Source organism: Bos indicus, chromosome 13 (assembly GCF_029378745.1).
Source record: "Bos indicus isolate NIAB-ARS_2022 breed Sahiwal x Tharparkar chromosome 13, NIAB-ARS_B.indTharparkar_mat_pri_1.0, whole genome shotgun sequence".
NCBI lineage: Eukaryota > Metazoa > Chordata > Mammalia > Artiodactyla > Bovidae > Bos > Bos indicus.
In genome coordinates, this window is record NC_091772.1 from 79,723,474 (window position 1) to 79,746,437 (window position 22,964).

A 22,964-nucleotide genomic window follows, 5' to 3' on the forward strand; every position below is an offset into this window, starting at 1 on the left:
CCAGGACTAGCTGTGGGATTTTCTTCAAGGAGGAAAGGAGAGGAGGCAGGTGCTCGAGGCGGAGCTTGGCATGGAGGAAGGAGCCTTCTTTCTTCCTCTCGCCATGGGGTCCACTCCCGCATCTCAGTAGCTAATTCTGAAGTCTGCCTTTTTCTGCAGGTTTTACTTCTGGATGGTTCTCCAGTCTGCCTACGGTCACACCAAAACTACGCAGCTCCTTCTGAGCCAGGCAGTGGGCACCCAGCATGGTAAATAGCTACTTACACCTGTCTTCCCGTGGGTCCAGTGGGGAGGGTAGATAAGGACTCAAGTGTAGTCCAGGCACTAAAGTGTAGGGCCAGTAGGTCCTCCATCTGACGAGCTGACAAACAGCAATTTCTCTGAAGCTCAGTTTCCTCTTGTATAAAACCAGCATTACAAACTGGCTTCCCTGGTGGCTCAGTGGTAAGGAATCTGCCTGTCCTACAGAAGCCATGGGAGACGCACGTTCGGTCCCTGGGTCAGGATGATCCCCTGGAGGAGGGCATGGCAACCCACTCCAGTGTTCTTGCCTGGAGAGCCCCATGGACAGAGGGGCCTGGGGGGCTGCCGTCCACGGGGCTTTTTGTGTTGGGCTTTTTGTTTCTGGTGTGTCTTCCGTCGTTACGACCAGGAGGCCACAGTCTTTCATGGTTTCATTCACCATCGTTTTCTTAGAGCCTCGACTAGTACCTGGCATATACAGGTATTCTGTACATATTTGTGGAGTCAATTCCTTTTGTTTTATAGTTGGGCTTTAGAATTTAAAAGAAAATTCCCTTGCTTCCTTCCCTAAGAGGAGATATTTTTAAGGGTCTATCTAAAGACCATATCTAGACATTATATTTTTGGGTGGTAGGAAACTCACACCTTCAGTTTTAACTAGATGTCACCAAATGTTTTCCAAAGGGTTGCATCAACTTCCACTCCAAAGAGAAGTTCATAAGGGGTCTCCTTTGACTGCATTCTTTTTTTTTTGGCCATGCCATGTGGCACGTAGGATCTTAGTTCCCTGACCAGGGATTGAATCCGAGCCCCCTGCGTTGGAAGCCTGGCCTTAACCACTGGACCACCAGGGAAGTCCCTTGTCCGCATTCTTTCTAGGATTGGGTATGATCAGACTTATGCTCTGCCAAAGATTTCTCTTGAAAGGGGAAAATGCAGATGAAGATGTTTTCAGACTATATCACACCTTTAAATGTTTTTTTAAGTACTGTTACTAGATTTTGACATTGTTCTCACCCCAGACCTCAGCTCAAATGTCCCCCCTCTCCCCTCCCCGCAGGCTGGTCCCAAATCCCTATAGAGGCTGGTCTCCTCTTCAGTCCCATCTCTCTGTTTATCTCCTGCATGAAGCACTGGAATCAGAAATAATCTTTTGAACAGTTCTTTTTGATTGCTTTCTCCTCAGTGTGTCTACAGGGGCTCTTATCTGTCATCACCAGATTTCCGAGCCTTGTCCAGAGCCTGAGTAAGAATGTAAGAAATACTTATAAAATAAAGGAAAGAATATACGACCTTTTACAAAGCTAAAGCCATTTAGACATTTATTAGACATCAGGTTTATTTTTTAAATCTTAACAGTGTTAGGCAAGTACTGTTATCAGATAATCTTCCTCCTCTGTTTCACCCTTACCACTTCTGAACCACAGATTTCATAATTCACTCAATAAGTGATTGATAGGTCACTTCTTTGCCAGTGACTGCGCCATGGAAGTACTCACGGGATGAAGACAGAATTATACATCTGCAGTTTTGCTGGAAGTGGGGGTTGGGTGACCGAGCCAGAGTGAAATGTGGAATCTGGCTTCAAGAATTTCTCAAAAGAAGGAACTTTTTTTCAGTAGAGAAGTAATAGTGGGAATAATAATGAGAGCTAAAATATTCTGGATGTTTACCATGTACGAGGCCCTGAACTAGCTGCTTTACGTGAATTGTATTTTTAATCATCAGAAAAGCCATACAGGGTAGTTATTGTTAAAGTGCAGTCACCTCTAGGTCCATTTAACTTCTCTGAATTCTACTATATGTGTGTAGGGAGAAAAGGGAGAGAGAGAGAGAAAAAAGAAGGATTTAAATTACCTGGTCAGGGACTTCCCTGGTGGTCCAGTGGCTAAGCCTCCGAGCTCTCAATGTAGAGGGCCTGGGTTCAATCCCCGGTCAGGGAACTAGGTCCCACATGCTAAGCAGGGAATGCACAGCAGGCCTCTAAGAGTTCACCTACCACAACTAAAGACCCCGCATGCCGCAGTGAAGACTGAAGATTCTGTGTGCTGCACCTAAGATCCGGTGCAGCCAAATAAATACTAAAACAACTGAACAAATTACCCAGGCAGTTGTGTGCCCTGTTACAGGGAACAGGTGGAGTGGGCGGTCCCTGGCCCTGAGTTTTGTCTGGTCTTTGCCAGCTCTACTATTATAACAGAAAGGATGGTCAAGGGCAATTTTTGATCATACTTGATTTTTTCCCCCTCTACACATTAGCTTTTAGAATGAATGCCTGTGCCAGTGGAGGCTCAGAAGAGCTGACTGTCTTCTGTAGCGAAGTTACAGGCTTGCATAAGCAGTTTCAACAACTGCTGGGACCAGTTTCTTTGACCCTAACACATCTCCTAAGTTTAATACGTCACCATGTTTCAGTCCTTGACACAGGTCCATGCTATGAGCACTTTGCATGTGTGCTAAGTCACTTTAGGCGTGTCTGACTCTTTGTGACCCCATGGACTGTAGACCACCAGGCTCCTCCGTCCACGGGATTCTCCAGGCAAAAATCCCATGGGTTGCTGTGCCTTCCTCCAGGGGATCTTTCTGACCCAGGGATCAAACCTGCTTCTCATATGTCTCCTTCACTGGCAGGCGGATTCTTTATCACCAGCGCCATCTGGGAAGCCCAAAATAAAAGTGTTAGTCGCTCAGTCGTGTTCGACTCTTTGGCAACCTGATGGACTGTAGTTCTCTAGGTTCCTCTGTCCATGGGATTCTCCAGGCAAGAATACTAAAGTGAGTAGCAATTTCCTTCTCCAGGGCATCTTCCCGACCCAGGGATTGAACCTGGGTCTCCCATATTGCAGGCAGATTCTTTACCAGTGAGCCACCAGGGCACTTTAGTGCATCAATCATGACTGTTACAGAGATCATTTCCTCCAAGAACACAGAACTGAGCAAGCTCTGGGAGAGCTGCTAAAGACTACCATGAAGTCGCTTTCGCTGGAGGTCTTTTTAACAAGAATAGACTCTAAACTGACTTGAATTTGTTAGATGCGCTGGAGACAGGGGGAAAGAAATCTGGAAGGTTATTCTAAACCCAGGATTCTGTGACCATCTCATTGTTTCCCAGATTTCCTTGATCACGAAATCATTTACTAAAAAACAAAAACAACAACAAAAAAGAAATGCACATTGAAGCAAACAAAATAAAACACGGTGCCTGGCACACAGGAAGTGCTCAATAAACATTTGCTGAATAAATGACGGAAGGAAAAAAATCACAAATTGAAAAACAAAATGTAGGACCCGATCCTTGCCAATAACCTTTCTGAAACCATATATGTTTCTATCTTATGTTGGTACGAAACACACACACCCCTACACCTCTTACATAAGTTTGTATCATCATAGCAAAAAACATCTTGATCTTGGTGTTTAACGAACTGTTTAAAGGAGGTCCTCTCTGGGGCTTCCCTGATGGTGCAGCAGGTAAAGAACCTGCCTGCCAATGCGGGAGACACAGGAGACAAGGGTTTGACCTCTGGGTTGGGAAGATCCCCTGGAGAAGGGAGTGGCAACCCACTCCAGTATTCTTGCCTCGAAAATTCCACGGACAGAGGAGCCTCTAGGGTTGCTGTCCATGGCGTCGCAAACAGCTGGACACGACTGAGCGCACGTTGTTTGCTTGTTGTTTGGGGAGAGAGAAACTGTCTCTGGTGCTAAAATGCTTGAATCTTAAGAAGAGGAAGAGACACCAGAGATCTCTCTCTCCTTCACATCCACACACAGTGAAAAGGCCACGCGAGGAGAGAGCCCCCACCAGAAACCAGTCTTGGACTTCCAGCCTCCAAAAGGGGGTGTGGTTCTCCACGATGGAAGCCCAGGCCGACTAACGACAGCTCTACACGAGGGAGGAGACCACCCCCCACACAGACGGCAGTGTGAAGGGCTCTTCCTCTGGGTGTTATTTCCATTTCACATGTAAAGGCACAGGTATGCAGCTGAGCGGGATTTTGAACCCGGCACAGGTCCTTTTTCCAAAGACTGTGTTCTTTGCCACCATGGTGGGGGCAGGGGGCGGGTGAAGCCCATAATTTTAGGATTTCTCTACGATATGCTTTATTTAAAGTTAAAGGCAGTTCCATTTCTCACTTTGTTAAGGGAGGCAGGAGAGGGGAAACCCTGTGAATTTCCCTTTATCAGGATTTTTTCATTACAAGTACCAATAGATGGATGAAATTTGGCTCAAAGTAGAAGTCCATCTCTTACTTCACACTTATCAAGAGCCCAGAGGTTGACCCAGAGGTTCCAAGACTGGTTGAGGAGATGACCAACGCCATCACGAAAGCAGACCTCTCCAGCCCTCCAGCGCATCATGCTCGTCATTCTCACTTTGCCCCCGAGTCTCCCCACAGTCACAGGATGGCGGCTGTAGCCCTGGCACCTCCTCCTACAACCGTGTCAAAGCCGGAAAAGGGGGGAGCGTCGCTCTTTTCGGAGGAGGAAAATCTTCCTTTAAAGTCCTCTAGCAGGTTTTCCGGTTCCCCCCTCTTGTCTGTGGCCAGAACTGGCTTACATGCCCACTTCTAGAACATTCTCTGGCAAAAAGCCTCAATGGATGGGTGAAAAGCTGTTGGGAACTCACTCTCCTTGAGCACCCACCTCCAGATCACCTGAAGAAAATTCAAGATCTGGACTGCAAGGAAGAAGAGGGAGGTGGCAGTTGCGTGTGTGACTGAGACCTTTGCTTGCAATCTTGTTTCAGGCAGAGCTCACTTGTGAAGCTGGGTAAGTGCGGTTCACTCCGGAAGTGCCTAGACCCTACTGCACTGCCTTGCGTCTTCATATTTCAGGCTTTCAAATCACCTTGCTGCTGCCACGCAGATAAAGTGAGTTACTAAACTGCAAGGCGGGATCGTTCCATTATAAACATACTGCTGGTAATTAAATCCTCCAATTACAGGTAGTCAGATTAGTGAGACGAGCAGGGTATATTGTAACTAGTAACTCAATTGGGGTTACTAAAGATGGAAAGAGATAAATTTAAACAGCCTTAAGCTGGACAAAGAAAAGGGCATGAAATCAATTTGTATGTAAATTTCTCCCAGTTAGAACTTCCCAGAAGAAGAGAGTTACACAGAACACATGTTCTTCTGGATTAAAATCCTTCCGAGACAGTCCTGTAGGAACTTCCCTGGTGGTCTAGTGCTGAGACTCCACACTGCCAACTTAGGGGGCCTGGGTTCAATCCCTGGTCAGGGAACTAGATCCTGCATTCTGCAGCTAAGACCTGGCACAGCAAGATAGTTTTTTTTTTTTTTTTTCCCAAAGAGGGGAACAGAAAAATATCTTTTTTTAAAAAAAGACCATCCTGTCAGTTTAAAAGTAACCAAACAATGATGTCAGGAGTTAAGAGTCTAACTGAAGAAAAGAAATGTCATCTTTCTTGACAGTTTACAGGGAACGAGAGAGAAAAGTACGCAGTGTACCTTCCTGACGTTATGTTACTTTTCTTTCCTTTCCAAGGTGGAAGCCTGTTCTACATCCTGCAGCAATTTTCATGTGGGGAAATAATAATATAGGACAAAGAATTATTGATGTCACCGTCTAGGTCGTAGCTTGAATCCATCTTTCCCTACAGATACTCTGTTGATTTAATTGAAGGGAAGCCCAAATGATAATAAAACAGATGATAATGAACACGCTAGCAATAGCGAACCTTCCCAGAGTACTTTCTCTAAACCAGACGCTGTGCTTTCATGACTAAAACCATGATCGCAAACTGGGTTACTGTGAACCCAGCTTCCGAAGGAGGTGGATCCCTCAGTTAGGCCCATTTTACAAAGAAGGAAATTGAAACCTGGAGAGGTTAAGGAACCATCCTGAGAGTCAGAATACTTCAGGGACCTCCCTGATGGTGCAGTGGCTGAGACTCCACGCTCCCAGTGCAGGGGACTGGCCTCAACCCCTGGTCAGGGAACTAGATCCCATGTGATGCAACCAAGAGTCCAAGCTGCGACAAAGACCTGGCCCAGCTAAACTAAACATATGAATATAGGACGATATCTAGTGTGCATGGGTGACGGTGTTAGCTGCTCAGTGGTGTCAGACTCTTTGTGACTTCATGGACTGCAGCCCGCTAGACTCCTCTATCCATGGAATTCTCCAGGCAAGAATACTCTAGTGGGTTGCCATTCCCTTCTCCAGGGAATCTTCCCCATCCAGGAATCGAACCCAGGTCTCCTGCACTGCAGGCAGATTCTTTTTTTTAATTTATTTTTTTATTGAAGGATAATTGCTTTACAGAATTTTGTTGTTTTCTGTCAAACCTTAACATGAATCAGCCATAGGTATACATATATCCCCTGCCTTTTGAACCTCCCTCCTGTCCCCCTCCCCATCCTTCCCCTCTAGGTTGATACAGAGCCCCTGTTTGAGTTTCCTGAGACATGCAGCAAATTCCTGGTGGCTGTCTATTTCACATATGGTGATGTAAGCTTCCATGTTTCTCTTTCCATACATCTCCCCCTCTCCTCTCCTCCCCTCTCCCCCATCTGTAAGTCTATTCTCTATGTCTGTTTCTCCATTGCTGCCCTGTAAATAAAGTCTTCGCCTATATATGTGTACATATATTTTTAAAAAAGGATAATTCAGTCTTAGTCCTAGCCCTACCACCAACAAGCCTTATAATTATAGTCCAAAATACAAATCCAAGTCCTAATCCTTGGTACCTTGAACATGACCTTATTTGGAAAAAAGGTCTTTGCAAATAATATTAAGTTGAAGAACTCGGGATGAGATAATTCTGGATCACTTGTGTAGATCTTAAATTCAGTGACAAAAGTTCTTGTAAGAAAAGGAGAAGACAGAGATGCAGAAAGGAAGTCCGTGTGAAGACAGAGGCAGAGACTGGAGTGATGTGGCCACAAGCCAAGAAATGCAAGGAGCACCCAGGAATTGGAGGAGGCAGGAAGAATTCGGCCCTAGAAGCCTTTGAGGGAGCATGGCCCTGCTGACACTTCAATTCAGGATTTTCGTCCTCCAAAACTCTGAGAAAAGAAGTTTCTGTTGTGTTAAGCCAGAACACAGCAGGTTCTAGGTTGTTGTCATGGCAACCCTAGAAACTAATGCTGTGACTACAGGTGGCTCCCTCTCAGGTTCTAGGTTGTTGTCATGGCAACCCTAGAAACTAATGCTGTGACTACAGGTGGCTCCCTCTGGGTCTTGGGTTCCTCATCGGTTACAGGCGAGGTTGGGAATATACCAGCCTCTGAATGTGAGGTGATGAACCTGGGCCAGTCACTGTGGGGGGAATATGTAAGCCAGTGGTTCTAGGACAGGGAACATCTGGGAATGTCCAGACCCTGAGGCTGGGAAAGACTGAGGCCAGGAGAAGGGGGCGACAGGGGATGAGAGGGTTGGATGGCATCACTGACTCGATGGACGTGAGTTTGAGCAAGCTCTGGGAGATAGTGGAGGGCAGGGACGCCTCATGTGCTGCAGTCCAAGGGTCACAAAGGGTTGGGTATGACTTGGCTACTGAACAACAACAATGAGAGACTGGTTTTCACGACTGGGTGAGAAGCGGTGGTGAGACTCCTCCTGGCGTCTGGTGAGTGGAGCCCAGGGAAGCTGCTCAGCACCCTCCAACACGCGGGACGGACCCCGCCCCAGAGGACAGCCTGGCTCAAGGTGTGAGCAGCGCGCAGGCTGCAAACCCTGGCGTACACCAGGCTAAGGTGCGGCCTACAAGCAACACCTTATGTGACTGAGAAGTTCACAGTCACTTCTCAGGGCAGGTGATAGTAGGAGTATTTTTCCTATTCTACAGATGAGTACACTGAGGCTAAGAAGTGATTTATTCAAGGTCACAGAGCTAGGAAGTGGTAGAGCTGGGAGTTGAGATTTTTTTCCTTCTGTTTGTTAATAATAGACCTAAATTTATTCAATGAAAAGAACACCCCTTTTTTGGAAATTATCCTTTTTACCCCTACTTTTGGTATTACACTATCCTTAAGAAGAATCATAGTGTGGGTAGATGCCACTCTTTGACTGTGGGTCCTTTTGGCTTGTATCATAAAAAGTTGGTAATCTTATATCTTGTCACACGTTTTGATCAGAGACATTCACTTCTGGGGGAAGCACGGGAAAAGGTCACCTGTAGAGCTTCTTCTAGTTCTAATAGTGGAAACATGTTTCTGTCCCGCTTGGGTTTCTACAAAATCCTCTAAGACATTAATTCACTGGGTGTGTATTAGTGAGCTGGGCAGGGCAAGGCCTGTGCTGACCATCAACTACATCGAGGCTGCAGTGAACGCTTTATAAAGAAGATCCCTGGTCTGGGAAGATTTGACTTGCTGCAGGGTAACCAAGCCCGTGCGCCACAAATACTGAGCCACCCTCTGGAGCCCATCGTCTGAAACAAGAGAGGCCACCACAGTGAGAAGCCTGTGCTCCCCAACTGGAAAGCGGCCCCTGCTGCTTGCAACTTGAGGAAGCGCCCACACAGCCACGGAGACCCAGCACAGCCAGAAAGTAATAAATAAACAATTACAATTAATGAGCAAAGAAGAAGAGATCAAGACGGCTTTCACGGCACCAGGTTCCAAGAGTGTACCACCACCCAGAGTTTGACTTTCGTTTTTTCACTTTTTTCATTTGTCTGTTCATCTGCACATTCATTCATTGTTCACTTATCATTCATTATACCTTCATTCATTCATTCCGTAGCTGTCTATGGGGTCGCGCAGAGTCAGACACGACTGAAGTGACTTAGCAGCAGCAGCAGCAACCATTTTTGGAGGTCACAGTGATGGGCCTGATGTGCGAGGGCTGCAAAGTCAGATGCCATGTTTATGAATTTATTCATAATTTTTATGAATTACAAATTATGCATAAAGTGCAGGAAGAGAAGATAGAATGATATTAGGTCAAACTGCTGCTGCTGCTGCTGCTGCTAAGTCACTTCAGTCGTGTCCGACTCTGTGTGACCCCTGAGATGGCAGCCTACCAGGCTCCCCTGTCCCTGGGATTCTCCAGGCAAGAACACTGGAGTGGGTTGCCATTTCCTTCTCCAGTGCATGAAAGTGAAAAGTGAAAGTGAAGTCACTCAGTTGTGTCCGACTCTGAGCGACCCCATAGACTGCAGCCTACCAGGCTCTTCCGTCCATGGGATTTTCCAGGCAAGAGTACTGGAGTGGGGTGCCATTGCCTTCTCCTAACTGAGCTCAAATTGATTGTGCCAGACCCCCCAAGCTCTTCACCTGCACTTACTCATGTAATCTCTTCATGACCTGTGAGGTGGGTGCTCTAGTTAGCATCCACTTTACAGATAAGAAACCAAGGCATGAGATTTTACATACACTGCTTAAGATCTTGGTAGGGAAAAGGATCTGAACCCAAACAGTTCTGCTCCAGACTCTGTTGTCAGTCATTACCTCTCTGTATAGAAGTCATCAAAAGACAAAGTAATACTTGGGTTGGTTACTTTTTTGCCCCTCCTGTTAGTACTGCAAAGAATAAGCTTTATTACACCAAATTCTCATTGCACTGCGATGTAAAGATACTTTTTCATGATTCCCATTTTATAGATGAGAAGACTGAGGTTTACAGAGGCCGCACGATTGATTCTAACCACCTGGCCTGAAGAGGCGTGAGAGCTTTGCCATAAGCAAGCTGGATGTAAATCCTGACCGTGGGACTTCCCTGGCAGTCCAGTGGCTAAGGCTCTGAGCCTCCAATGCAGCGGCCTGGGTTCAATCCCTGGTGAGGGAATTAGATCCCACACGCTGCAAGTAAGACCTGGCGCAGCAAAAAAAAAAAAAAAAAAAAATCCTGGCCCTGTCACTTTCTGGCTGCATAACCTTGGGGAAGTTATTTAAACTTTCTGAGCGGAGTAATTTCTATTCCTAGGTTGTGGAGACGATTAGGTTAGAGCAAGACTGCACAAACTGGCCCATGGGCCAGGGATGTTCCAGCGTCCATTTGGTATAGCTGTTACCTAAGAATGCTTTTTACATTTTTAAATGACTACAAAAAAATCAAAAGGAGAATAATATTTTGTAACATGTGGAAATGACATGAAATCCAAATTTCAGTGTCCACACCATCTTCCTGGCTCATAGCCATGCCCACCGCTTCACACTGCCTTTTACGCTCAGCAGGTTGAGTAGCTGCCACAGAGACCGCATGGCTTGCAAAACCGAAAATATTGACTCTCTGTCCTTTCATAGACAAAGTTGGCTGACCTCTGGATTAGGTGACAAATAGAAAATCTATGCTAGGTACTCAATAACTATTATTATAAATAACAATGAAAGCAATGATGTATCATTTGAAATGTCCAGTAGATCTGAAGTCAGTGTTCAAAATTATACTGAATCTTGTCTTTATTTGAAGTGAAAAGAAAAATCTTTTGTCCACTGAGGGACTCAGAGGAAGATATAGGGAATTAACATGTATTTATTAAGTATTATTATTTTTTTTTGATGTGGACTGTATGTAAAGACTTTACTGGATTCGTTACAACATTGCTCATGTTTTGGGTTTTTGGCCTTGAGGCATGTGAGGCAGCCCTCTGCACCCGCTGCATTTGAGGGTCAAGTCCCAGCCACTGGACTGCCAGGTAAGTCCCAACACTTTATTAAATAGAAAGCAAACAGGAACAAATAGCTTATATCCTCAAGGTCTGTTATCTCTACTTAATCCCAGTTGTCAGCTGTTCTTGCCTGCAAATATGTACAGTTTTCTTCTTGGCATAAGCACTTCTACAGACTTTACATTTTTTGAAGGCTATATATATATTTTTATAGTCTACCCTCAAATTAAAGGAGAGCTCAGAGTCCAATAATGGAGCAATAATGAAACGAGCTTGGGCACATTTACTATTCAATAAAGTCACACCTAGCCTGTACAAATGAGAAGTAAGACTTTGCAGCAATGTCGGAAACTCATTATAATAATTGATACAATATGATAGATATTTTGTAGAAACATGGAAAAATGTATTTGTGTGTGTATACAAAACATATATATAAAACATTTTTATACATACATATATATATATATAATTACAAAGAAATATGTCCTAAAATGTTGGTATAAATTATCTCTGCGTTATGGAGTAACTTTAATTTTCTTCATTATAAGTTTATAGGTTTCTGTATTTTTTGGTTTTTCTATAATGAGTATAAGCTATTTTTACATTATGGAAAAACATTAAGAGAAAAAGTCAGAACCATAATTGCAGGATTCCATGATTCTAATTGAGAAAAACCTACACTTAAGAAAAAAGACTATAAATGAACACAAAAAAACCCAGAATTGTTTCATAGAGGGTGAAATGCAATAGACCATGTTGTTAGCTTTCTAAGTAAAAAGGATAGAAAACGTTATCATTATTGATCCCACATCTTGTCATTTATTATTGTAAAATGGTAATTCTGTATATCTTATTCATACAAAGTTTGTTGAAGACAATATAGCTTTCAACAGAAATTTAAAATTATGCTTACATTCCACCACCTTCTGTTATTTTAAGAATGCATTTTCTTCCCCTTACACAATTACAATCAACTTAAACTTACTTATTGTGTATTTTTTTTTTTTTTAATTTAACTCATGTTACTAGTTTGGCAAGTATTACTCCCTATTGAAAGCAAGAGGAATGTTTTCTAAGTGACCAGTTGTCACATTTCTAAACTAAATCAAACCTGTTTTCCCAGCTTATAAGTAAGCTTTTAATTATGCAAATAGAAGTACAACCTAAAGAAACAGTCAGGAGAGGGACATATGACTAATTAATGCAGGTGAACATAATGCTTTCTTTCCATGTGAGCATATGTTTCACTAACCAGGTGATGTTAAAGTTAAAACTAGGCAGGTTTATCAGCACATGATTAAAGACCTTCGCATCTAGCTGAACTAAACCATAAAAGGATCTGCCCTTTGTGTTTCTCCACAGGCATCTTGAGTTGAGCTTATACACTCTAGAAGCTCAAGGTAAAAAGATTCATGCTCCTCAGTGTTCACAGAGGACTCATTTTCTGATGACTCTGTTCTGCATCATCACAGATTGCAGCTTAAAGAAACACTTAAATGCATGTGTATTAAGGTATTAGTTGCTACTGCTGAGTGGCAGGATTTCAGGTGATTTTTTTCCATTTTACTTCTCTATGTTTCCTCATTTTCTTCTATGACCACGGACTATATTCATAAGTGAAATAAATAAACAGCACAAAAATAAAATACTTAATGTATCATTTCATTCACTCAGCAGCCCAGCGTGGCTCATGCTGGGCACTCCTTCCCTGAAAGCCAGGCAGCACAGCCAACATGGTTTACCTCGATCATTGGATGGAGCTGTGGATAAATGGACTCATAAATGGGAAAAGCATTCTGCAAAGCACAAAGCCGTTAAAAAAAAAAAAAAAAAGACTCTCAGGCCTTTCCTGGTGGTCCAGTGGTTAAGACTCTCTGCCCCCAGTGCAGGGGGTGTGGTTCAATCCCTGGTCGGGGAACTATGATTCCACATGGGCTCAGCATGGCCAAAAACAAAAAAAACTTTTCAAATAAGACACTCATAATCGTATACGCCCAAGCGGGTCATTTCCTTCTCCTTGGGTGAACTCCAACAGGTGTGCGAAACCCAGCTTTGCCAATAGTTGGATGTCTTATTTTTCACTGTCTGCGTCTCAATTCTGCCCTGATGTTGAGGAAGCCACTGTAATGCATGAACAACAGATGTGGCTGTGTGCCCATAAACATTCATTTATGGACTCTGAAGATTACGTTTCATATGACTTTCATGGGTCTTAAAATATTTTTTCCAGTTATTTAAAAATGGAAAAACCGCTCTTCCCTTTTTTTGTCGTTCAAGGTAGATGGCAGGATGTCACGTGTGGATGATGCAGAGTTCTCTCCTGAAGGATGTGAAAAGGGTGGGGCTTCCCTGGTGGTCCGAGGGTAAAAAATCCACCTTGGAAGGCAGGGGACGAGGGTTCAATCCCTGGTCGGGGAACCAAGGTCCCACATGCTGTGGCTGCTGAGCCTGCGTGCTCTGGACCCTGTGTTCCACAATGAGAGATCCCGCATGCCACCACAACCGAGACACACACAGCCAAATAGAAAAACAAATAAATAAAAGGATGCAGAAGACAAAGAGGGAGAAAGGCCTCCTGTCCAGCTTCCCAGCGTTCATCATCCTGGCAGCACCATCCAGTTCTTGCCAAATCTGTGTATTCACTAGTTTACTTAATACGCACAAAACAGTCTAACTCATGCTTCGTTTTTTCGCTTCTTTGTGTCTATTTTAAAAGGGGATTTTATCCATCACTGTCATGAATGGAAAACTCAGTATCAGTTATCGTAATAGAAGGTAACAGAGCAAGTGAATTTTAAAAAATGAAATTTTAGTTAGGCACGCTCATCTACTGCAACGTTATTGCCTAAGCCCTGCTGTCTCTCTGTTAAACAGGAAATCAGTGAGTGTGGAAAGCCGCCAAGGATCCATCAGCACCAAACAGAGGCTTTCTCCTTAATGTCATCTGGCAGATGGAAGGTGCGTGCTTTGGTATCGTTGAATGGCACGCACACGTCCCACCAGGCCGTGCCCTTGAGCCCACTCCTTACTCTGGGGAAGCTGACCTTGCCAGAGTTTCCCGAAGTACATCCCACTTTGGTGCATGCATGTGTACACGCTCAGTTGTTCAGTCGTGTCTGACTCCGTGACCCCATGGACTGTAGCCCACTAGGCTCCTCTGTCCATGGAATATTCCCGGCAAGAATACTGGAGTGGGTTACCATTTACTCCTCCAGGAGATCTTCCTGACTCAGGGATCGAACCTGCGTCTCCTGCATCGAGGGGCCGATTCTTTAACTCTGAGCCACCTGGGAAGCCGTATTCCATGATGATGGGCATTTAACTGGTTCTCCAATCCAAGACTTGCTTCGGTGACTATGTCCTGAGTGAAGGGCAAGTTCACCTTCCTTACTAATAACTTAACCTACAATTAAAGCGTGGTTTGTGGGCATTAGAACAAACGACCGGGCTGTAAAACCCCACTGAGTGTGTCCCAGAGAACAAAGCTAGGGATTGTCTTTAATAAAGAAATGAGAATTTCTAATTAGCTTTCTCGTTTGTGTAGGGGAGGATCATATCTATCATCAGGCTTAGAAAGTTAATTTGCAACCTCATTCTTATAAGTTTTTGGGTCCCTTCCATATGTCGTCTCCACTTTAGGGCTTTTAGTATTGAATTCATTGTGGGAGTTTTCCTCTAGTTCAATTTTAGGGCCAAAGAATGCCTGTTGTTTTTTTTTTCCCTCTCCTAGGCAAATGAGATTAAATTCATATTCAAATTTTGTGTGAAGTTTACCAACATTTCCCGCTCTTTATTTTTGCTCTGGGTTTCAGAGTAAAATTTTGTCTTGTTCTTTTAACATTATAATTGCTACTCAGGATGCTAGGTTGTAATTTTGCTCTTATGTAAATTACATCACTTCAGTAGCAAAGCCCAGCAAACAGTATTTATTTCCTTCCTCCGTCTTGGAAACCGATTCCATTTGAAAAATGAAATGCAGAAACTAATGAAAGCGAGACCCACTATCTGCCTTGATCTGGCTGATCTGATTTTAAACCAGCCTGCAGAGGAAAGAACAGACAGAAATGATGCAATCTAGCTAGCATTCTTGGCTGTTTCTGACCATCCAGAAGCAACATGACTAATATGTCAAGTGAAAAAATGTTTCCTTGATTAAAATCATAACAACATATTATGTGTAATAACAGGGAGTATACATGACTCAGATTCCAGAAATGTTAGAAACGGGAGGCTCAGTAACAGACAGCAACCAGCGGGGACTGCTCTGCTGGAGAGGGTGTTTGGGAAAAGCTTGCCAATTGCACGTTGAAGTTAAACAGGAGCCTAACTTAATTCTTATTCCGAGTGAAGAGTAGTGTATTATATCCTTGCAGCTGAGAGGGATACTGAAAGCCCTAAAGAAAATAAGTGTCTTTAACAAGATAGAAGTTTATTTTCTTTCCACTGAAAGCTAGGTAGGTGGTCTAGGGCTGCTATGAACCCGTTGGACCCAAGCTGCTTCTCTCTCTCCTCTGCTTTGCAGATTCAACTGACCTCATGGCCCAAGATGGTAGCAGCCAAGTTCCAGAGAGCAAGACTGAGGAAGGGACAGGGACAGAGGGCAGCAAAGTCACTCGCCTGCCGTTTCTTTACACATCCTGCTGGTCAGAATGTAGTCACAGGACCGCAGCTAGACTAGAAAGGGGGGCCTTGCCAGGTGGCACAGTGGTGAAGACGGCCTGCCAACGCAGCCGACATAGACTCGATCCCGGGTCCGGAAGGAGATGGCAACCCACTCCTGTGTTCTTGGCCTGGAAAACTCCACAGACAGAGGGGTCTGGCAGGCTACAGCCCACGGGGTCGTAAAGAATCGGACACAGCTGAGCAACTAAGCACACAAACTTTAGAAAGCAGGCTTGGAAATGTAGTCTCTTTTCTTTTCTTGGTGAAAATTTTCATCCCAGCTGAAAATTCTACTATGTGGAAGAAAGATAAGATCTTGAGGAACAACTTAAAAGTTTCTAGCAAAACAAAATTATCTTTCTGGATTTAGCCTAAATGTTAATAGGCATAAAGAAAACCATTCATTTATTCATTCACCTGCTTAACTCAACAAATATCGGTCGAGCACATACTATGTGCTAGGCACTGTTTTATGGAGAAGGCAATGGCCCCCACTCCAGTACTCTTGCCTGGAAAATCCCATGGATGGAGGAGCCTGGTGGGCTGCAGTCCATGGGGTCGCTAAGAGTCGGACAGGACTGAGCGACTTGACTTTCACTTTTCACTTTCATGCATTGGAGAAGGAAACGGCAACCCACTCCAGTGTTCTTGCCTGGAGAATCCCAGGGATGGGGGAGCCTGGTGGGCTGCCGTCTATGGGGTCGCACAGAGTTGGACACGACTGAAGTGACTTAGCAGCAGCAGCAGGCACTGTTTTGTGGGCCAAGTTATCCCGGTGAGTAAAGCATGATTCCCTGCCCTCAGGGAGCTTACATCCTAGCAGGGAGGGAAAGACCAAAAATAGTAAATGTAAGCGGTTACACTACATCCTATATTAAGAGATACAGATTATTATAGCCGAAAAGAGGGACATCCCTGGTGGTCCAGGGGCTAACATTCTGCGCTCCCAGTGCAGGGGGCTGGAGTTCAATCCCGGTTCTATTTATTTATAAATAGGGGATTTATTCATAAATAAATAATGGAACAGCTAACCTCCCTCCTAGCATGTAAACTCCCTGAGGGCAAGGAGTTGTGTTTTATTCACCAGGATGACTTAACCCTTGAAACTGCCAAACACATAGTCTGTGCTCAACCAGTATTTGTTAAGCAACTGAATGAATAAATTAGTGGTTTTCTTTATGCATATGAATCTTTAGGCTAAATCCAGAAAGATTTAGCCTAAAATTGTTTAAAACAAAAATTGTCTCGTTATAAACTTTGGACCCTCAAGATCCCATCTCTCTTCCAGGGACCGAACTAGACCCCACGTGCTGCAACTAGAGACCCCGAGAGCCACAATCAAAAGCCGGCACGGTCAAATAAATAAGAAAATTAAAATAAATATTTAAAAAATAATTATAGCAGAAAATAATAACGGGTGCTGGAGTCAGTGGGAGTGGCTACGATATTATGTAGGTGGTCAGGAATGGGTCTCCTTGAGAAGGCGACCCTGTGCAAAGACTTGAAGGAGGAGAGGGAGTGAGTCTTGCAGAAATTGGGGGGAAAAGGCTTCCAGGCGCCCGAAACAGCCAATGCAAACATTCAAAGTTGGGAGCATGCATGATTGAGTGCTATGCGCAAAAGGAGCAGGAGACCAGAGCTGGCTGGAGCAGAATGAATTTTAAGATGAAATCAGAGAAATAATAGGAAGCTAATTCATTTGGGGTGGGCTCTTACAACTTCTGGGCTTCCCAGGTGGCTCAGTGGGTAAAGAACCTGCCTGCAATGCAGGAGACGCAGGAGTTACGGGCTCGAGTCCCAGATCAGGGAGATCCCCTGGAGGAGGGCATGGCAACTCACTCCAGTATTCTTGTCTGGAGAAGCCCATGGACAGAGGAGCCTGAAGGGCTATAGTCTATAGGGTTGCAAAGAGTCGGAACGACCAAAGCGACTGAGCACACACTTACAGCTGTTACAAGTGCTTTGACTTTTCCTCAGAGTGAAATGAGAGCTGTTACAGTGTTTGAACTGGTAGAGTTCTACATACATAGAATTTATAAATAAATAGACGCACCCACATTCAGGGTGTCGACTAAAAATGTCATCGCTACTGGGGTGCATGAATTAAACTGGAGATCACTGGTGAAACCTATTTTCTGCACCTATGTAAGAAACGCTGAGACACAGTGGTATTCTACCAGATGAAATTTCTGATCAGAAAATTTTATTTATGAGCAATATTGGGCCATCATGGGTGGTAACAACCATTCACTAACAGGACGAGATGGTTGGATGGCCTCACCGATTCAAAGGACATCAGTTTGAGCAAGCTCCAGGAGATAGCGATGGACAGGGAGGCCTGGTGGCTGCAGTCCATGGGGTTGCCAAGAGTCGGACACGACTGAGTGACTAAACAGCAAAAGCAGTTACTCAGAACTCACTATGGCTGGACTGATCTAAGTCCTTTATCCAGGTTAACCTGTTACATCCTCACAACCAGAGTATTACTGTCCCTTATTTTATAGGTGAGGAAACAGAGAAGTCAAGTGACTTGTCCAAGGTCACACAGCTATCAAGTCATAAAGCTGAGACTGGACCCCAGGCTTGTGCAGAGCCCCTGCTCTTAACACTACACCCAACCACGCAGCTGAGATGATTCAGAGGCCTGGTGTGTCCTGTAGGATAAAGCCCTGCTTTAAGAGCAAAGTGGGCTCCCTGCCTTTCCAGGTCTGTGAATCTTGATGTGAGTATGATTTGCTGATCTAACGTCTGAGAGCCTGTGTGCAGGACGGTGCCCAGTTTGGGGCCACGACTGCAGGGTCATGACGATGGCCTGGTCGGGTGGTATTTCTGGCACGCTGTCCGCCGCGTTCAAGCCAAGCCTCCGGAAGCTACATCGTTCTTTATCTTTTGTGATGCGACTCCTCTAGTTTGCTATGTAAACGCTGCTACTGGCACCATGCTCATCTCAGATGTCACACAGAACACTGGGTAAGGCAGGATCGTGTGTCAGGGAAGACCTGGGTTTGAATCGCAGCCCTGGCCCTTGACCACTGTGTGACCTTGGGCAACCGCTTGACCTCTCTGTGTCTCAGGCTCTTCCATGTGGCCCCCACCTCGAGGGTTCGGGGAGGGTTAAATCAGATCATGCAAGTAAAAAGTGAGTAGTGGGTGCCTGCCCGCAGTTGTTATTACCGCTTTGAAAGCTTTGTAACCTGTCTGCTATTCACCTGTAAAGCCTGAGTAATCAGTCAGAAAAGTCAAGGGATAATCCACAAGTTCTTGTACTTCAGTGACTTGAAATTCTTTCCTTCCTCACACAGTCAGTTCTGCTCTAACCCCTGTTTTGAAAACACAGGGGGCTTGGGTTACATTCCTGGTCAGGGAGCTAGATCCTACATGCCTCAACTAAAAGTCTTGCATGTTGCAGCTAAAAATCCCACATGCCACGATGAAGGCTGAGGACCCCAAGTGCAGTGACCCAGGCCAGGCGCAGCCAAAAAGTCAGGTAACTCTTCTCCCTTCACATCACAGTTCCTCACAACCTTCCAACGCCACTTCTGCAAGCAGAGTTGAGGTCTTTTTCAAAGTAAAGCATTATTTATTACAGTATTTATATACTTCTTAACAATTTAATGATGATACATTTATAATTAGGTTCCTGTCCCGATGAGGTTTTTCAAGGCTGTACCCACTCCCATTTTTTTCCAGCAGCTGTATGGTTTTTATTGGGCAGTTCTGCAGAGCACAGTGATTTTTTAGGAACACAGAACTGGCTGCATTACCAAATGAATTGCATGCTTATTGCAGAAAATCTAGGAAAAGGTTAAGAAGAAGGAAAAAGAGAGAAAAGAGAGCAAAAATCGCCCGTAGTTCCTCCCTGCCAAAAGAAATCACATCTCCTAATTTGTTTTCTGTGCCTTTACACACACACACAACCATACATACATCAGCCACACACACAACTACACACATTCAGTCAACATCACTTTTCTAGTCCTCTCCCTCTTTAAATGCAACAAAATGCATCCCATTCACTAAATCTTTATCTGCAACTTTACTATTAGCAAATATTGTGCCATATTCCATTGCATAGATGGACCATATTTTCGTTTAAAAACATAAGCAATATTTTTTCTTCTCTAAAAGAAGACATTTGAAGTAAATAACTTAAAACATTACAAGGTTCTATCATGTACGAAGGAAGAGGTTCTCATAATCTCACCTCAACCAGCCATCTGGCAAATCATGGGATTTAACAGAGGGGAAAACCAGGCACTGAAGGTGCTCTCAAGAAAGTGATGCTGTAGTGAGGGAGAAAGATATCAGTCAAGGAAGCTCACAAGGCAATATAAAATTATAGGATCTAGTGACTGCTATGATGCTGGGGAGGGCTTCCCTTGTGGCTCAGCTGGTATCCACCTGCAATGCAGGAGACCTGGGTTCAATCCCTGCGTTGGGAAGATCCCCTGGAGAAGGGAGAGGCTATCCATTCCAGTATTCTGGCCTGAAGAATTCCATGGACTGTATAGTCCATGGGATTGCAAAGAGTTGGACACGACTGAGCGACTTTCACTTTCATGATGCTGGGGAAGCGTGAGGGCGGGAAGAGAAGGGGGCAATAGAGGATGAGATGGTTGGATGGCATCATTGACTCAATGGATATGAATTTGAGCAAACTCTGGGAGACAGTGAAGGACAGGGAAGTCTGGCATGCTGCAGTCTTTAAGATCACAATGAATCGGATATGAGTGACTGAACAACATGTAGGAAATGTGCAGTTTGCAACTAGGGGCTACCACAGGAGACCAAGTGTGTGTGTGTGTGTGTGTGAGAGAGAGAGAGAGAGAGAGAGAGAGAGAGAGAGAGAGAGAGAGAGAGGGAGGGAGAGGGAGAGAACACCTCCCTGGAGCCAGTACTGCCCGAGAGAACTATCAGCCAAAGTATAATGCGTTCTCTTCCAGTTTGATTTTTCTGTAATACACATAGTAATTTTTTTTTCTTTTCTAGAAATGGACCATGCTTATTAATTTGCCTTTTTGTCCAACAGTATCCTTAAGGCAGCTTTTCAAGGTCACATAACACGCTAGGTAAGACCCTGGCTCCTGGATTCAAATCTTGGCTCTGCCATTCACTGACTGTCCACTTGGGCAGGACGTGTAGTCTTGCCCCAGTGTCTTAACCTACAAGCTGGCAAGGATGGAAGGGTTGTTAAAAGGATTGAAAAAGGAGATGACGTATGTAAAACTCTCAGCACTCAGCAAATGTTAGGTATTAGTTTGATGGTTGCGTGCTTTTCATCTGTTTAAATCAGGATTTCTCAGTCTCGGGAGTATTGACATTTGGGGTCAGATACTTCTTTGTGGTGGAGGCTGTGTTGAGAATATTTAGCAGAATAATTGGTCTTTTTCCCACTAGATTCCAGTAGAAGGACCCTAGTCATCACCATCAGAAATGTCCCCAGATGTTGACAAATGTCTCTGGGGGTGGAGAGGACAAAAATTGCCCCTGGTTGAGAACCACTGGTTTATACATGCTTAACTTTAAAAATATACATATAATATATATAATATAATATAGAATATGCAATATATATGTAGTATAGAATGTATATGTTATATATTATAAATCATTATTTAATAACATTATTAACATAAGATAGTATTTACTGTAAATACATCTGTTTATAAATAACATACACATAAGTATGCATATGTAATATATAAATACAAGTGAAATCTAAAATATATATAAACGGGGGCTTCCCTGATAGCTCAATTGGTAAAGAACCCGCCTGAAATGCAGGAGACCCTGGTTCGATCCCTGGGTTGGGAAGATCTACTAGAGAAGGGATAGGCTACCCACTCCAGTATTCTGGCCTGGAGAATTTCCTCCATGGAGTCACAAAGAGTTGGACATGACATAACTTAGTTTAGTAGCTAAGATTCCGTGCTCCCAATGCAGAAGGCCTGGGTTTGATCCCTGGTCAGGGAACTAGAACCCACATGCCACAACTAAGAATTTGTATGCCGCAACTGAAAAAAAAACCCCGTGTGCAGCAACAAAGATTGAAGATTCCGTGTGCCGTAACTAAGACGTGGCCCAGCCAAATAAGTAAATAATTTAAAAATAATACATATAAACATATGTAAAAATATACTTAAATTTATTTTTAATCAAGGAAAGTATGGATGAGAACAGTTGAAAGTTTGAAAAACAAACAAAAACTCGCGGATACAGAAAAGAAAAATCTAAAGAAATAAAGGCAGTCCAAAACGTGAGCAAAGGTGGTTTCTGATTTCTACCAAAGCGAAATGTGGACCAGATGGAGGCAGGGGATGAGTCGGGCTCATAGAGGAATGCAGTTTGCTTTGGGGAAAATAAGCTATTATGTGTGTGTCTGAGTGAGTGTGTGTGTGTGTGTGTGTGTGTGTGTGTGTGTGTGTGTGTGTGTGTCCCGAGTAGGGGGAGGGGGAAGGGTGGCCAACGTGATTTCTTGGTCAACGACCTCTTGGTAAAGACAGACAGGCAGGCTTGGAAGCACTTCTGGGAAGAAAAACCACATTTGCAGCTACACAACCCACTTTCAGTTAAAATAAATCTCACTTTCCACTTTAAAGCAAAAGACGCAGGAAGCATTTAATAACGGTGATTCCCCAAACTGAACAATGAGTCTGAGCCACTCTCTTCCTGCCCTTGCTCCAGTTTGAGTTTTCTCTCCTGGGACAGTGCCAGACTCAGGATGAAACTGGCTGCTGGGCGGGGGCATGAAGAAGGCTCTGCTCTGTCTTGTTGAAGGAGTCTTGGACGGTGGGGGGCACCGGAAACATCAGTAATAACACTTACCCCGTGTTTTCATGTGTCACACCCTGTCCTAAGCTCGTCATATGAACTGGCTCCTTCCTTCCACATGCAAAGCCCAGAAGACAACCTGATTACGTCCATTTCACAGACGAGGACACTGAGGCACAGAGGGGAGACACAGCAGGTGCTGCAGCTTGCAGGTGGCAGTGCTGGGATTGGAAGCCCAGCAGACTGCCTCCAGAGCCCGACACTTCCCCAGCAGACTGCCTCCAGAGCCCGACACTTCCCCAGCAGACTGCCTCCAGAGCCCGACACTTCCCCACAACAGTAGGTCTCCAAGGTGGCGGGCGGTCCGTGGGTATTTCTACCCCCAGAGGACACCTGGCAATATTTGCAGGCGTTTTCAGTTGTCACAGCTTGAGGAGTGCTACAGGATTCTAGAAGGTAAAGCCAAGGATGCTGTTAACCTCCTACCAGGCTCCAGGCAGGTTCCTGCCTTGAATCATTCAGCCCCAAATGTCAGTGATGGGGCTTCCCAGGTGCTGCAATGGTATAAACCCGCCTGCCAGTGCAGGAGGCTCTAGAGACATGAGTTCAATCTCTGAGTTGGGAAGATCCCCTGGAGAAGGGAATGGCTACCACTCCAGTATTATTCCCTGGAAAATTCTATGGACAGAAGGAACCTGGCAGGCTA

The 22,964-nt window shown here is 44.5% G+C and overlaps 1 long non-coding RNA gene across 1 annotated transcript in view; it reads right to left on the reverse strand.

Moving 5' to 3' along the window:
• Positions 1–1,537: 1,537 nt before the first annotated feature.
• Positions 1,538–22,964, reverse strand: part of LOC139186620 (uncharacterized) — a 30,437-nt gene continuing 9,010 nt past the window's right edge. The window contains exon 2 of the long non-coding RNA XR_011570295.1: positions 1,538–2,899. This is a non-coding gene — a long non-coding RNA (uncharacterized lncRNA). The remainder of the gene's footprint in view (positions 2,900–22,964) is intronic.